The sequence below is a fragment of the Microcebus murinus genome, chromosome 8 (assembly GCF_040939455.1).
Source record: "Microcebus murinus isolate Inina chromosome 8, M.murinus_Inina_mat1.0, whole genome shotgun sequence".
Classification (NCBI taxonomy): domain Eukaryota; kingdom Metazoa; phylum Chordata; class Mammalia; order Primates; family Cheirogaleidae; genus Microcebus; species Microcebus murinus.
Window position 1 is genome coordinate 100,641,785 of NC_134111.1, and position 14,938 is coordinate 100,656,722.

At 40.1% G+C, this 14,938-nt stretch overlaps 1 protein-coding gene across 6 annotated transcripts in view; it reads left to right on the forward strand.

Moving 5' to 3' along the window:
- The first annotated feature begins 1,445 nt into the window (after positions 1–1,445).
- The window catches only part of GIGYF2 (GRB10 interacting GYF protein 2), a 136,421-nt gene continuing 122,928 nt past the window's right edge, over positions 1,446–14,938 (forward strand). For 4 of the 6 annotated variants that reach the window (XM_020288124.2, XM_076006046.1, XM_020288127.2 and 1 more), the window contains exons 1-2: positions 1,446–1,527; positions 6,566–6,631. The gene's annotated coding sequence lies outside the window, so the exon portion shown is untranslated. Of the gene's footprint in view, positions 1,528–5,032; positions 5,103–6,565; positions 6,632–14,938 lie in introns of all 6 variants that reach the window. The other 2 variants (XM_020288125.2, XM_076006045.1) reach the window with 2 other exon arrangements.

Genomic DNA, 14,938 nt, shown 5'->3' on the forward strand with positions numbered 1-14,938 from the left:
ATCTTCACAGAGGCAGTGACATGAGGATTAGGCTTTTAAAGATGAGCAGAAGTTATGCAAATTGGGGAGAAGTAGGGTAACTATTGGGAATGGCATTGTAACAAGAGGGAACAGCATGCACAGAAGTGAAAACAGAATGTCATGTTTGAGAACCTTCAAACATGGGCATATCTGGAGCACTACGTTTGGGGGAAGGGCAAGGAGAGGGGGACAATGTGGATGATAAGGAGTAGAGTTCTGCAGAATAGCACTGTGAAGGGCCCCTTTGACATTCTGCATTTCAAACAAGGCTGCAGGTGTTGCCAGGGCAGGGCCACTTTAAGGAGCAAGGGTATAAAGGTCAAGGGAAGAAAGTGTTTCACAAAGAAGGAAGTGGTCAATCGCATTGCCGGCAGGGAAGTACTAAATTAAGATGAGGACTGAAGAACTCCAATTATCAACCTGTAGTTTGAGGTGTCCTTAGGGCAAGCAATATAGGTGGATAGGTAAGGACAGAAGCCACATTAGCCTGGTTGATGATTGCACATCCGGTGTGGGAGTTGAGAAAATGCCTATAAACAACTCTTTTGTGAGGTTTGGCTAGAAAGAGAACAATGCCGAACTGAAGAGGGTGGAGGGGGAATTGGAGTGCTTAACATTAATTTTCAAATGAGAGGCACTTGAGTATCTTTTTAAGCTGATGGGAAGGATCCTGCAAGAAGGGAGCAGTGAGAGGCACAAGAAAGAAAGGGGTGACCTGAGGGTAGAGTTGCCATATTTAGCAAATAAAAAAACCGGACGCCTAGTTACATTTGAATTTCAAAAACAACGAAATATTTTTTAGCGTAAGCATGTCCCAAATATTGCTGGGCGTCCTGTTTTGTATCGGGCAACCCTGAAATAGGAGAGTGGTAGGGAAAAGGGTTATGGCCCGGATGTACCAGGACAGAGTCGGGGCTCTAAAGTCCTGCCCAGCTGTCACGTTCCAAGTCCCAGTTCTACTGGAACTGTTAACAAGTAGAGAAACTGCTTTGAATTTCAGCTACTGTCGCTTCCCCGCTGGCTTTCCCTCTAGGATGGCAAATGGGCAGGAAAATGGGGGACTAACAGCTGTGGAAAAGTTCTAGTTCGAAAAATCGGCAGAGACTTTTGAACTGCCAACGGGCTCTGGATTGGGCGGCGAGTCACAGGAAGCTGGCCCAGGAACAACTCTGGACACCAACTCTACTCAACTCAAGGGCAGGCACTGAGCTGCAGCCGAGACCCCTTGGGCGCCTGCGCGGGGCCGCCGCCCCGCCCCCTTTCAGCCTTTCATCCGGGTCTCGGGCAGGGGCGTGTCCGGGCAGAGGGGCGGGCGGCAGCGAAAAGGATGGATGTCGTGGGAGAGTGGAGAACGGGGAGGGGAGAGAGGCAGGGGCGGGGCCGAAGCGGTGGGCGTGGCGGAGCGCACGCGGTCACGTGACGTGCGTGGCGACGTGTCGGCCATCTTGTGTTGTTGGGGCTGAGGACTGACTTGGGTTCTGAGAGACTCCCTGTCCCGGACCGCAGGTAACCACCTACTCTGTCTCGCTCCCCTGCCCGGCTCCGCTCCGCGCCCGGGCTCTACCGGCGCGCCCCGAGCCGCCTGGGCCTCTGGCCCGCGCTCGCGTCCCTGCCTCTCCAGCCCGGCCCGGCCGCATGGACACCCACAGGCCGCCCCAGCAGCGGCCGCAGCCGGCTTGGGCCGTCAAGCTAGGGGACCGGTCAGGTGCAGGGCCGGAGGGAGCCTCCTCCCGGGCGAGGGGCCTTGCAGGCCCTGGCACGTCTCGGCCGCGAGGAGCTGGGGAGCTCCTCCGCCGGAGCCCCTGTGGCATTGCTGGGGGAGCCGAGCAAAGGAGGAGTGTGGTGGGGTGGGCAGTGTCAGGCCGGCTTTCTCAGAGCTGGAGGGCTCGCCTTCCTCTACCTGCTTCTCCAGGGCCTGCCACCCGCTCAGCCTCCGGGTACCCCAGGTAACAGCTGCTGCGGCCAGACAGCTGCTCCTGCCGGCCCTCCTGTTCACACCTGGCCTTTGAGAGGTGCGCTGTTGCCTTCTCCACGGAGAATCTGGACGGGGGAGACTCCTTTAGTGGCGAGATGACTGGGTCTGGACCAGGCCTTGAGGCAAGCTGGAGGAGCCACCATGATTAGAACCTGGGACTGAAGCTGGGAAAGTAGAACCCGTGGCAGCCTTGGGGACCCGAACGTTCACATCAGATTGAAATAAGCATTAGCCTTAAGTGTCAGCAGTTTCCACGAAGCACTTTGAATACTTCAGTTTTATGGCTGAAACGTAATCAAGCGAGCAGGGAAGGGAAGTATGAAAGAAGGAGGTTGTATGACTGTGTTTGGGAAGCAATATGTTGTCTTGCAGTTACCTAGTAGTGTTTTCCATTCCCATTTTCCTGAAAGTCAAAGCACTTAAACACACTCTATAGGAAAGGTCTCTCTCTATAGGAAAGGTAAGTATTCCAATTTAACTTGCAAGAAATTGAGAAAGGGGTTAAAACCTCTGAACAACTTCTTACTCAGTGCTGTGTACCTTGGATCATAGGCAGTTTTGACTCCCAGTGCTGTGTTCAGGGAAGATTTACTTTCCTTGCCTGGTATTTCCTTTTTAGAATCTAATGACTTACTAGATTAGAATTTTTTTTTCAGTCATTCTTTCTGACCATTTATCTTTCATCCTTCTAATATTTGCATTTATGCCCCCCTTACAGAGTTTGGCCATTTTGCTTAGAACACAAATGCTTTCTCTCATTCATTGATGCTTTGTGTTTTACTAGTTAGTGTAGCAGCTTTTGCTCAAACTGGAATATGTACTTTTACATCAGATGTTGACATCAGAAGAGTACACTAGAAAAAAATTCAGAAGTGGCATGTATCTTGAAAAATGTCACATATTTCTTTTGACATTTAACTCTGAGAAATACACTGGTGATGGTAGTGATTCACAAGGAAGGCAAGGCTTCACACCTTTTTGAAGTTAATAAAGCATTTAAAAATTTTTAGGCTGGGTAGAGAGAAGAGACCATGTGCTTCCATTCATTCATTCATTCATTCATTTGACAAATACTGTACTGAGCACTTACTATACTCGAGTGCTGGGAGCAAAACAGACCAAAGATACTTGTCTCCGTGGAGCTCATTTCTAGACAGATACATACTTAGGTAAAATACATACTGTAGTGGTAACTGATGTGGGGGAAAAAATGAGATAGGATGATAGGGAGGGGTTAATTTTAAGTTCCCTGAGAAGGCCTCATGGAAAAGCTAACTTTGGAGCAAAGATCTGAGGGAGGTCAAGGTGCTATTCCTTTAGCTAAATGGGGGAATAGTGCTCTGGGCTGGGAATCAGACCCTGACACGAAAACGGAGGTGGGAGTGGCACTGGCTAGGCTGGGAAAAGTGTGGAGGCTGTCCTAGGCAGAGGCAAGGGAGGCTGGTGGGAAATGTGTACCTACCTGTTTGGTGCTATGATGAGATGGATTATTCACTGTCCTGTAGTCTTTTTCCTTATCTCTTGTGACTCTTAGGAAGGGAAATCAGATTCTGGAGATTAGAGCCACATCTCTAACCCCATTCTCTTACATGACAACCTCCCCACCATTTGGAAAATTTAGGAAGCCCATATATTTTAGGAAATTGTAATGAATTATCTTTCTTAAGGGTAAAAGTTCTAAAATGAGATTGATGATAAACTGCTTGAAAGCATTTTTCAAAAAGAATTGCTTTCTAAGAAGGGGGTGCTTTGGAAATTTTTAGATATTTGAAAATGTAGGGAAATGCGAAATTTCTTTTAAAGTTTAGGTACAGATGATTAAGGAATTTAATCAGGAAGAAGGGTGGAAGCAGTGTATTAAACTCAAGTTACCTTAATCTGGTTAGTAAAGAATGTCTCTTACTTCTGTGCTGTCCAGTGTAGTTTTAAGTGCCTCAGAGACTCTTCCACTAATTCTTGCTTATATCCTTCATAGCATTTTATGAGTAGAACTTTTCATGCTGTGTTTTTTATTCTCCCACTTTTACTTTTCAGACTGTTTCTCTTATTAATCTGATACTTTATAGACTTTTTTCCTTTGGAAAAGAAAATTTCTGATTCCCTTCCAGTTTACCTCCATATTCTATCTCTCTTTTTTAAATTTTTTTGAGACAGAGTCTCATTCTGTTGTTGCCCTGGGTAGAGTGATGTGGCTTCAGCCTAGGTCACAGCAACCTCAAACTCCTGGGCTCAAGCAATCCTGCCTTAGCCTCCCGAGTAGCTGGGACTACAGGCATGTGCTGCCATACCCTGCTAATTTTTTCTGTATATTTTTAGTTGGCCAGTTTCTTTCTATTTTTTAGTAGAGACAGGATCTTGCTCTTGCTCAGGCCAGTCTTGAACTTCTGACCTTGAGTGATCCTCCCTCCTTGGCCTCCCAGAGTGCTGGGATTAAAGGCGTGAGCCACCGTGCTGGCCCGGCTGTACCTCCATATTCTTATTACTGAGCTTTCATCAGTGTCTTCTTTCATTTTAGATCACCTGAGGAATTGAATATTTTGGTTTTGAAATGCTTTTGCTGGTGAGTTGCATGTATGAAAATTCTTTGTAGTAGGCTTGCCTCAAAATCTTGAGATGATAGGAATTACAAGGTCAGAGTGTGAATGGAGCTCCTTGGCTAAAAGGGAACATAGATAGTGATGTTAGTGATGAGGTAGTGTTTTAATTAATTGCCTTATCCTCTTGTTCTTTTGTTGAACTTTTGAAATGACATTTTCAAATTATGTTTTTGATGTCATATCAGTTCATTTGTTCTCATGACTCGGCATTTTAATACTCCATATGTCTATTCTCTTTTTCTTGACCTTCACACTGGAAGATGACACTATTTGATTACTCTCTGGAGAACCTTTTTGGGTGAAAAGATCACTACTGCCCCTTTACCCTTGCCCTTCTAAAGGATCTTTGATTTGAGCCATTTTCAAAGATTAACTTTGTAGTTCTCTGTTAGCCCCTGCTGATTAAATTTTCTGTACTGTTTTATTCTATTTCTTATAGATTATAGTGGGACCAGTCTCATTAGGTTGAATCTACAGCGTATGTTGGTGTTAATCCAGGTATTTTAGAGGCAAGTTAAATGTCCATTTTCTTTCAACAATTTGAATTGCCTTATTCTTTAGTCATTGTGATAAAAGTCTGAACCCAAGCTTCCCCACACCCCTTGATCATCCTCACTAGGGTTTTGTGGTGATAAAGTTCTAGGGCTTCTATTCATCTTTAATGCCCTGAAGAATTACATCTCTAAAAATATAAGGAGATTTTTATTTTGTGAATAAGCTTATGGTTAGAATCCTAATGTTTCTTAACCAAATTGTTTTTTTCATTTTGGTCATGCTCTCAGATGAATGAGAAATATATTTAATTATGTAAGAATGTAAAATGATACCTTTATTGAATTGCCCATAATTTTGTGTGAGTTTGAGGGAGAAGAAGGGAGAGATTTGAAAAACAAAAGAATATGCATTTCAGTGACTTCATTTTATAAAAGTATTTTCAAAGTGTTACATATGTCCCTATTCAAGTAATTAAGTAAGGAACATAATTTTGTATTTTCTTGTTAACAACAGGGTTTCATTAACTTGAGCTTAATTTATACTTCTAATAGGAGACTGGAGCTTGTTCTCTTGAGTTAGGCCCATAGAACAGTTTATTAATTGCTTCTACCCCCTTTTTCTTCTGCCCTTAAAAAAATGTAGAGTGCAGGGGGTAAAGTTGGATGACCTTTGGATATTATATCATGGTTACTTTTTTTGCAAAATTAAAGTTGGAGGTGGTTTTCCCGTATTGCTTTCTTGCTGTTAATAAAATTGTCAACTTTAATTTTTAATTATTATTCTTTGACTCATTAGTAGCAGCATTTGAAGCATCATTTGATCTTAGCCAGGAAACTAGTTGATGCAATTGTACTTCAATGCATTCTTTGTCATTTGAAATATCACCATCTTGTGGATTTTTAAGATACTGTCTCATTAGAGCATTAAAAGCTGATTGTTTGCCCATGTCTATTGATATGGAAAATCTATAGAAGAAAAAAATAAAAAAGAAAAAAACTGATTGTGATTCTGCAACTGAAAGCACACCTGGAGCTTTGCTCCTTGGACATTTTGGCAGTGGTCATATTTCTGGGGGCTCAGTGATTATTTGCATAGGATGCATATTACTGTGATCCTGGGTGTTGTTTTTCTGTCAGATAGGTTTTAAAAGTAAGTACAAAATCCCTATAGTGTGGTTTTGGATGACACCCCCAAGTGATCACTTCCCTGAAACCCTATAGTAGTGTACATTTGTCATCTTCATCAGAATCACTTGGGACTTTTGTTAAAAATTATATATTTTTTAGGCTCACTGTAGAGCTACTGAGACTCTGTAGATATTAGGGAATCTAGTTTATAAACACATTAGATAATTCTGATATTTTAACCAGGTTTTGAAGCTATTTCCTGTAAAATATATTCATGATGAAAAATTTTGCTTTTAAGATTTCCTAAGAGATTGTTATGTGATTTACATTAATACTTTTATTGCCTACAGTGTTAAAAGGACCTGAACAAAGTCTGCTCAAACCTCTTGCTGTGAAGTAGCAGAACTTTTGAACAGGTAAGTGCAGAAGAGAGGCACAGAGCCTGAGGGCTTATGCAAATAGGTGATTTTTGCTTTTAGGTGTCAGTTATTTGTGCCCTGTTATTTCTCCTAAGCTTATGGATAGTTAGTAGAAACTTCTGATGCCTCTCAGGTCCTTTATGAACCATAAGAATAACTTACCTTTTCTGTATTGACCCTGGTGTGAATTTATGTCTTACATTGTGATTTTTTTTGTTGGCAAGAAACAGGAGAGGAGTGCTTTGGGAGCAGGGGTGCTTAGGTAAAGAAACCAAGAGCAATTGATTTCATGAGGGATGTGAACCAGAAACTGGGAAGCATTCAAGAGCCTTTTTCTCCCAGGTGGCCAAATAGTATCCTTGCTTGTGTCTTTTTGTTCTGCTTTAGTTGCGTTGTATTTCTACAGTATGGCCCTTTTCTGCTTTAACAAACACAAACACATGGAAGAAAGTGGCCGTTTCATTCCTGGAGCCATGTGTGAACTCAAGCTCTAGTGCCTCTAGCCAAGTGATTACTAATGTAGTGTTCAAATTTCAAATTCCTGGGAGGGAAAATTTGATTGGTTGAACATGATTCAGTTCTCTATTACTGGTCTAGTTAGTTATGGTCACAGTGTTGGGGTCTAGAAGTGCAAACATAGTTAGCTGAAAGGTCCCACTTTTAAAGGTGGCAGCAGGTTTCAGAGAAGGTAGAATGGTGTCTAGAATAGTCTAGGCCGACTCCTACAGAAGCTTTTAGACATTTTTTCTTTTTTAGCATTCTAGAGAAGTTTCCTGGATTGGGCATGGTGGCTTATTCCTGTATATCCTGCCACTTTGGGAGGCTGAGGTGGGAAGACTGCTTGAAGCTAGGAGTTTGAGACCAGCATGGAAAACATAGCAAGATCCTGTCTGTAAAAAAAAAAAAGAAAGAAAAAATTAGAAAAATTTCTTTTTATAGCTCTGCAGTTTTCAGTTTATGTGTCCCAAAGAGTTAACATACATGTATATCTTTTGGTGAATGAGGCCAACAGGTCTCACCAAGTACCCTTGTTAGAACTTCTGTTGCAGATTTATTTATTTTATTTTTTTTAAAGCCAGTCAAATTTAGCATTGTTGCAGTTTTTTAACAAAAGTTCTTGATTTGGTGGGTTCAGAGGAGTGTCTGGGTTAAAGATTTAGCAAATGAACATAGCAAATTTGAAGCTTAATTTATGGAAAAATTCATCGGTTATTTATTTTCCATTGATTTTTATAAATTTTAATTTCTGGGTACTTTTTATAGTATTAAACTACATTTGAGTATTAGGAAGCTGTATAGAATTTGAAGAGTCTGACTTCTTAGATTCTATATTAACATTATTAGGGTAGTAATGTGGACTTTCACTGTTGGGAAAAAAATCAGTGAGACAGTTTAAATGTTTGAAATAGGCTGGGCACTGTGGCTAACGCTGTAATACCAGAGCTTTGGGAGGCCAAGGTGAGAGGATTGCTTGAGGCCAGTAGTTCAACACTAGCCTGGGCAACATAGTGAAACTCCATCTCTACAAAAATTTAAAAATTAGCTGGACATGGTGGTGAGCGCCTGTGGTCCCAGCTACTCAGGAGGCTGAGTTGGGAAAATCGTTTGAGCCCGGGAGTTTGAGGTTACAGTGAGCTGTGATTCTGCCACTGTACTCCAGCTCCAGCCTAGGTGATAGAGTGAGACCCTATCTCTTAAAAACCAAAACCAAAAAACCCCCCAAACCTGAAAACTTTTGAAATAATATGTTTTTATATTCTAGAATTATTAGATAAGAGTGAAGCAAACATTCATGAAACATTTTAAAATCCTGTTTGTTTTTGTTTGTAGCTTACATATACTTGCTGACATCTAATTTCTTAAATAATTTTTTATTACTTAAATTTGATATATTAATATATCTGGATTTTTATGTAGTGCCTAGGCATTACTAATTTTATGCAATGCCTAGGCATTAGACTGGTATATCTAATGACACGCTACAGATTTGACTTCCTATGATACTTTTTTTCAGCAAAGAGGTTTTTTTTAGAAGATTACAACTGAATTCATTTTTAAGGTAGAAGAGTTCTTTCTTATATTGTATATTTTCTTGAATCTGGATATTGAGGTAAGACATACTCAGGACTTTGTGAGATTTTTTGTTAATTTATTTTATTTTATTTATTTTTTTTGAGACAAAGTCTCACTTTTTTGCTCAGGCTAGAGTGAGTGCCGTGGCGTCAGCCTAGCTCACAGCAACCTCAAACTCCTGGGCTCAAGCAATCCTGCTGCCTCAGCCTCCCGAGTACCTGGGACTACAGGCATGCACCACCATGCCCGGCTAATTTTTTCTATATATATTAGTTGGCCAATTGATTTCTTTCTATTTATAGTATAAATGGGGTCTCACTCTTGCTCAGGCTGGTTTCAAACTCCTGACTTTGAGCAATCCACCTGCCTCGGCCTCCCAGAGTACTAGGATTACAGGCGTGAGCCACCATACCCGGCACTGGACTTTGTGAGGTTTAAAAAGATTTCCATTAATGTATGTAAAACTTTCACAGGCTCTGGGGATCCCTCTCTGGAAAACAGTGGCTTGTGGTGAGATTATCAAATGACATGGCAGTGTTTATGGCATTGTAATTTTTTCTAGAATAATTCTCATTTGCTAATTTTATTCTTATCCTTACACTAAACGGGGAAAAAAGAGAAATGTTTATGTCTTGTTCAGAAGAAGGAGGGAGAATAATGTTAATAGCAATATATTTTATTCTTATAGTGATATTGTGGCCAGTATTTTCTTTGGAAACAAAGCTCCTTTTATTTAAGTTGTCCTGGGCCGGAAGGAAATCTTGGAAGCTTTGGTCTCTTTAGTGTTAGTGCTTTGGTTGCAGAAACTAAAAGGGAATTGGCAAAAGTACTGTCTTGGTACTTTGTCATTGGTGATCATGGGTCAGGCCTTGAAGAGATGGCCATATCCAGAGGCTCTCGTGATCACTTCCGTGGGAATTGATGTGATGTTGCCAAGACCATGGCCAAGTGTCCTCAGTGGAACTGCTGTGCAGCCATCCTGCAAGATCAGTGGGTCAGAGAGCCTTACTTTGTGTTCTGGAATCTGACACTCTTCTTTAGGCTTTTCTACGACTTCCACTATTGTTAACTTTCCAATAGTGTATTACAAGAACACACACTCTTCTCTAATTGAGGGTTGACTATATTGCTTAATTGGGGAATGCAGAGCAGAGTTTTGGGACACTGGAACAGAATGGGAGATGGAGAAAAGGAAGGAAAGATGACTTTCTACAAAATGAATTTCTCTGAAAATTGCAAGGAAATGGAAAATAAAGGAAACCAAGCAGTATTGGCACTATATCAATATGTAGAGAATATCTTGTGGGCTTTTAAGCAGAGAGATATGGGTTTAATTTTTTTACTACCTGTGACTTTAGACAAGTTAACCTCTTGGAGCCTTACCTTCTTTACCTGTAAAGTATATCCCCTATTTCTTGTGGGAATGAAAAATCTAAATACAATGTCTGGCATGAATGAATGGTAGCTTTTATTGTTTATTACAGTGTACATAGGTAAATTTTGTTTACAAATTTCACCTTTTTAAGTTTTGAATAGATATGTCAGTAGGTTCTGTTTGTAGGTCTTTTATCTTTAATACATATTTTTTTAACCCAACAAATATCTGAATGCTTGCTACTTGTGCCAGGTGCTGGAATAGCACTAGTAGTGAGCAAAACACACACTGTTCTATCTTTATGGGGCTTACAGCATAGTTGGAGAAGCAATCACACACTCATATAAACTCCAAATTGTGAAAAATCTTTCTGTCTTTGGAAAAGATACAGTTTTAAAACCCTAGACACTTTATGAATAAGTGTCATATTTTAGATCTCGGTGTTCTTGTCAGTGATGTCCTTTGATATGCTTTTCAAGGTATGTATGTTTATTTTAAGTTTATGTGTTTATTATCATTTTTTTCCTCTTTCTCTGAGACAGGGTTTCGCTCTGTGCTCAGCTACAGTGCTGTGGTGTCAGCTTAGCTCACAGCAACCTCAAACTCCTGGACTTAGACAATCCTCCTGCCTCAGCCTCCCGAGTAGCTGGGACTACATGTGTGACCACACCTGGCTAATTTTTTCTATTTTTAGTTGTCTGCTAATTTATTTTTATTTTATTTTTTATAGAGACAGGGTCTCACTCTTGTTGAGGCTGGTCACAAACTCCTGAGCTCAAATGATCCTCCTTCCTTGGCCTCCCAGAGTGTTAGGAGTGCAGACATGAGCCACCATGCCTGGCAGCTTTTGGTTTTTTAATTGTATCTATCTATATTTAACATATTGAGATATTCTAAAAATATTAATTCATTTAAAAATAAACTCATTGCATGTTAACATAAATATATTTTTGATGGAAAATATCTATTTTCTAAAACACTTCTAAAAAATTAGGTGAGAAGAGTGGCATTATTTTTACCTTTTTGCAGATTGCTTTTATGTATTGCTTTCTGGAGATTGCAATTCTGCAGATTGCTTTCTGGAAGGCAACTGGATTCTTTTTTTTTTTTTCCCTAAGCCCACCCACCTCACGACTGGATTCATATCTGCTTCACAGATTCATATCTGCTCATATCTGCTTCCACATTCAGTCTGTTGCTGTTTATTACTTCGGTTGAAGTATATGAAAGAATTTCATCCTCATAAATATATGTATGTAATTGGAAAAGGAAGGATATTTTAATAGCTTTTTCAGATAATTACAGATATTCTTATTTGATATTACACTAAAATTTGACAAGTAATTTTTTAAAGGTTAGTTGCAATGTGAGACTTGAATTATATCAGTGAATATTTTTTGCTTGTAACATTAAAATCCATTGGTCTATCTTGCATATGGAATATTTTACATTATACAGTACCAAAAGATCTTTCACATTAATTTCAACACCCATCAGAAAATCTTTGAGTATTGGAAAACTTTCCAACTTGTGGTGAATAGAAGTTTTAAAAAATTCTAATTTTTGCTTGAAGCTCAAATTTATTTTATTTTTTTTCTTTTCTTCAAGAGAGCATAGAGGATACAGAGTCTTGCTTTGTTGCCCAGGCTAGAGTGAGTGCCGTGGCGTCAGCCTAGCTCACAGCAACCTCAAACTCCTGGGCTCAGGTGATCCTTCTGCCTCAGCCTCCTGAGTAGCTATGTGCCACCATGCCGGCTAACTTTTTCTATATATTTTTAGTAGGCCAATTAATTTCTTTCTATTTTTAGTAGAGATGGGATCTCACTCTTGCTCAGGCTGTTTTTTTTTTTTTTATTTCGGCATATTATGGGGGTACAGATTTTAAGGTTTCAATAAATGCCCATTTCCCCCCCTCAGGCTGGTTTTGAACTCCTAACCTTGAGCGATGAGCCCGCCTCGGCCTCCCAGAGTGCTAGGATTACAGGTGTGAGCCACTGCGCCGGGCCTCAATAGTTTTTCTTGATGTGATAGTCTCACTGTGTTTACTTTGAAAAAGTATCTGCTAAATACTCAAGTCTGGACATCCATATTTGTGTTCAGCTGTTATTTCAAGTCCAAATAATATTCTGTGAAAAAAGGAGCTAGTTGACTTTACAACCAAAAACAGTCACGTAAGTGTCTATCTTTATGACTTTGGTATGCAGAAGTGCTTTATGCTTATTTCCCATTTCATCACATAGAGTATTAAAAAGATGTATACATAGGGATCAAGATTAAAATAGTTAATAGTTTTTACTGCCTTGTCATGAGCAATCTTAAGTAAAAATTTTCTCTTTTTCCTCTTTCCTATGACTACCTGGCACATGGCAGTGAAGAATACAATCATTACTAATATAGTTTGGTGCCATTAACTTGAATGATGCAATGGTGCCAGCAGTTTATCCATCATTACACTATCAGTGCAAGTGCTAACACAGTGAAAAATGAAAATAACTTGAGGATTATTAGGAAAATATATTTTTTTTATTTTACATTTTTATTTATTTATTTTTATTTCGGCATATTATGGTGGTACAGATTTTAAGGCTTCAATAAATGCCCATTTCCCCCCCCCCACAAGTCTGAGTCTCCAGCATGACCATCCCCCAGATGGTGCATATCTCACTCATTATATATGTATATACCCGCCCCCCTCCCCCCTGCCCAATACCCCATCACTGCAGCACCCATGTGACCACTTAGGTGCTGTTCAGTTAATACCAATTTGCTGGTGAGTATATGTGGTGCTTGCCTTTCCATTCTTGGGAAACATCACTTAATAGTATGGGTTCCAGCTCTAACCAGGAAAATATAAGATGCTCTATATCACCATTGTTTCTTAGAGCTGAATAGTACTCCATGGTATACATACATATACCACATTTTATTAATCCATTCTTGGATTGATGGGCATTTGGGCTGTTTCCACAGCCTTGCAATTATGAATTGTGCTGCTATAAACATTCGAGTGCAGGTGTCTTTTTTGCAGAGTGTCATTGGATCTTTTGGGTAGATGCCCAGCAATGGGATTGCTGGATCAAATGGTAGATTAACCTGTATCGCTCCAAGGTATCTCCATATTGCTTTCCACAGAGGTTGAACTAATTTGCAGTCCCACCAGCAGTGTAGGAGTATAGAATTTTTTTATTTCCATCTTGATTTCTTCATTTATGAAGTAATCATTTAGTAGGAGGTTGTTTAATTTCCACGTTTTTGTGTAGAAATGTGAGTTTCTGTTAGGGTTGATTTCTACTTTTATTCCACTGTGATCTGAGAAGGTACATGGTATGATTTCTATTTTTTTAAATTTCTTGAGATTTACTTTGTGTCCTAGGATATGGTCAATCTTAGAGAATGTCCCGTGAGCTGATGAGAAGAATGTATATTCAGTGGATTTTGGGTAGAATGTCCTGTAGATGTCAGTCAGACCCAGTTGTTCCAAGGTTTTGTTTAAGTCCATTATTTCTTTATTAATTTTCTGTTTGGAGGATCTGTCTTGTGCCGTCAGTGGGGTGTTGAAATCTCCGGTGATTATGGAGTTGCTATTAATCCATTTGCTTAGCTCCAGTAAGGTTTGCTTTATGAAACTGGGTGCACCTAAGTTGGGTGCATATATATTTAAAATTGTTATCTCTTCTTGTTGAAGTGTGCCCTTCACCATTATATAATGACCCTCTTTGTCTTTCACTACTTTTGTTGGTTTAAAAACTAAATCGTCTGAAATTAGAACTGCCACGCCAGCCTTCTGGCTTCCACTTGCCTAGAATACTGATCTCTACCCTTTTACTTTTAGTCTATATGCATCCTTGCAGGTTAGATGTGTTTCCTGAAGACAGCATATACTTGGCCTGTATTTTCTTATCCATTCAGCCAGCCTATGTCTCTTGAGTGGACAGTTTAAGCCATTCACATTTATTGAGAGAACTGATAGGTAAGGTAGATTACTGTTCAATCTATTGGGTTGGATGTTGTTGCTTTGATTTCTCTCTTGAGCCATTGTATTATCTGGCCTTTAATCTTTGGGTTTTGGTTGTTTTTATATTTGTGAGTTTTTATTATGGTGTTCCGTGCGTAACACTGTTTTGAGTACTTCTTGTAGGGCTGGTCTTGGTGAATTCTCTGAGACTTTGCTTGTCTGAGAATGTCTTTATTTCTCCTTCATATATGAAGCTTAGTTTTGCAGGGAATAAGATTCTAGGATGGGCATTGTTTTGTTTCAGAAGAGTGAGAATGGGGCCCCAGTCTCTCCTTGCTTGTAAAGTCTCATTAGAGAAGTCTAGTGTTATTCGAATTGACTTTCCCTTGTATGTCACTTGCTTCTTTTGTCTTACAGCTCTTAGAAGGGCCTCTTTAGTTGATACTTTGGTCAGTCTGATGACTGCATGTCGTGACGTCTTCCTGTTTGCATTGAATCTCCCAGGGGTCCTCTGAGCTTCTTGAACTTGTATATCAAGATTTTGAGCAAGGCCTGGGAAATTTTCCTCTATTATATCTTGAAACAGCTTGTCCAACCCTTGGGTGTTGTCCTCTTCCCCTTCTGGTAACCCTCACATTAGGTTTCTTCACATAATCCCACATCTCTTGCAGGCTTTGCTCTTTTCTCTTGTTTCTCTGCTCTATGTCTGTGATGGTTTTATTTAGTTGGAGGATGTTATCTTCAATCTCTGAGATTCTTTCTTCTGTTTGATCTACCCTGTTCTTGAGACTTTCCACTGTATTTTGTAGTTCCCTGAATTGATTCTTCATTCCCAGGAGTTTGGTTAAACTTTTCTTCATTGTGTCTATTTCTTTAGTGAACGTTTGTTCTAGGTCCTGGA